Source organism: Lactuca virosa, chromosome 2 (assembly GCF_052849685.1).
Source record: "Lactuca virosa cultivar CGN04683 chromosome 2, Lactuca_virosa_CGN04683_v6, whole genome shotgun sequence".
NCBI classification, from domain to species: Eukaryota; Viridiplantae; Streptophyta; class Magnoliopsida; order Asterales; family Asteraceae; genus Lactuca; species Lactuca virosa.
Window position 1 is genome coordinate 98,997,195 of NC_136427.1, and position 2,770 is coordinate 98,999,964.

Here is a 2,770-nt window from a genome sequence, read left to right on the forward strand (position 1 = left end):
AACTTTGGGCCTTAAATAAAGATTTGAGTATTATTGGCCAAAAACGTCAGTTTTACAAAATGAAAGCTTTTTATCATCAATCTATTAAGCCTCGAACTAAAACAAACAATCGAATCAAACGAACGAACGAAATACGTAAAAAACTATTTATTGGGCCCAATATTCACATTTCTTGGCCATTGGGCCTAAGGGCCCAATTGAGTGTGAAATGAGCCTAATGTGTTCCAAGATATGTTTGTTGGGTCTTGTGGCCCACTTACATGTTGTATTGGGCCTCAGTTATGGATTACATGTTTATTGGGCTTTTGTGGCCCATTTACATGCCTATTGGGCCTAAATTACCCTTATGCATGTGATTGGGCCTTTGTGGCCCAATTTCATACTAATAGGGCTTGGAATGGAAAATTCATGTGTTAGTAAGTTGTAACGATACCCTTATGAAATCATAAAACTCTGTAAATTTATTCAAGTACCTTTCGAATACAAAACATCTCACAAATACGTAAACATTAAACATAATACAAAAGAGGTTAAGAATCTAGTGAGACTTGTCGGTTGGCACCACTGAGTGTACTATCGTAGCCTGTAGTTATAATCAGAGTTTCCTGGTAGGAATGCGGGAGTTTGTGTATAGATCTATATGGGGTGACCCCCCACGCCTTAGTTGTTCGCTACAGCTAGACTAGGCCAGTCTAGGGTGACAAAATCCTTAGTCAAGACCGACATTTGGAAAAATACCAAGACGGGCGACCTAGTCATTATTATGCATGGTTATAACGGCTCATATAGGGATTCTATACCAAAAGATAACCTTTTGATGATAAACTCTTTAATTGTGTTAATACAAAATGATTTATTTAACGATGCAAGAATTTAGACGTTGTTATAAAACAAAAAGTATCGGATTTTCTGGGGAAATTATTCATATACAATTATCATTTATTCAAAATACAATGAACCTAAACTACACTCTTACAAGTTTTATCTATTAAATTCACACATGCATTTATACTTGACCTTCACATCATTTTCAAAACATATTACATAAAATATCGGATTTTCTGGGTTTTTATGAAAGATACAAAGACCTTTACTCAATTATACTTATGAACTCACCAACATTATATATGTTGACTGTTTTCAAAATAACTTGTATTCTCAGGTAATCGTTAAGCTGGAAGATAAGCAAGTGTATGGTTTTGTTTATGTAACATCACTTATCTTACTTTGAACAATTAGAACTTATGTATTTTAACAATGTACTTGATGTAAACAATGCCAGTTGTATTATGTAATGTTGGTGATGAATGTGATATGCTTCATGTATATTCATTGTGATGATTATTCAATTGTTAGTCACACGAGCCCCCAGACGTTTCCGTTGTCTGGTTCGGGGGTGTGACACCCACCCATTCTCATAGTCCAAAACACTTGCACTCAGATGACCCAACAAGAACCCAAGCACTTAAGCCCAAAAGGAAGGCCCAACCTCGAAGCCCAAAACACAAAACCCAACAGACTGAGTATGCAGGGCGTACTCAGCTATACGCTAAGCGTACACGCTAAATGGTTTGTACGCCCAACGTACTCACCCATTAAGCAAAAACCCACTTTAAGCCCTTAATGCTTAAGACTAGAAGTCAAAACCACAGATCTAACCCTAATAGGCGTCTAGAACCATAAAGTCACTGACTTGGTCACTTTGCATGCTCCAAAAGGACCCAACTTCAAGATATAGCACTTTACTTTCACTAAATGGACATAATTTCATGCATGGGTGATTCTAAACCCTAAAGGTGCCAACTTTATGGACTTTGAACCTCAGAAACATCAAGAGTGGTAATTCATCGCTCCTGGAGTGGTGTCAAACCACTAGATCTCATTCATGGGGCCAAAAAGGGGTCCAAAACTCATATAAAGTAGATCTAAGCTTCTAATGAACAAGATCATAGCTTTTTACCTCAAACAAGCTAGAAATAGACTAGAGAATCAGGATCCACAAGCTCTTCCTTGATCAACAACCTTGCACCAAACTCCTTCTTCTTGATAATGAACCAAAACACACCAAGAAGCACACAATGAGCTTAAAAACACAAAGGAGAGGTCTAGGGTTTCAAGATGAGGTTATAAGGTCACTGGAGGCTAAGAAATGAGGGTAACATGAGCCATAAGTGTGATTATATAGTGTCCAACCCTATAAATTAGGGTTTCACTAAATGACACGTACGCCCCACGTACATATGCATACGTCCCGTTTACGTGTCCGGAGTCTCGATGCCACCTCACATCAGTACGCTAGACGTACCATGTCGTACGCCCCGCGTACTTGCTTCATAGCTTGTACGCTAAGCGTACCATGTGGTACGCCCCGCGTACTACACAAGGACCAAAAATTCAACTTTTAAAATAACAAAGGGCAATAATGAAACATACCAAGATTCAAGTGTTACAAATCTCCCCCACTTGAATCAGACTTCGTCCTGGAAGTCCACAGCCCTAAACAGCTCCAGATAGTGCTCCCTCATCTGATCCTCGGGCTCCCATGTCCATTCCGAACCCTTACGGTGCTGCCATTGCACCTTTACTAGCTTGACAACCTTGTTCCTCAAGGTTTTCGTCTTCCGATCCAGAGTCGACACCGGTCTCTTAATATAATTCAAGCTGTCATCCACCTGAATATCCTCCAATGGTACCACTGCAGAATCATCCACTAAGCACTTCCACAACTGAGAGACATGTAATATGCTATGAATCTGACTGAGCTCATCTG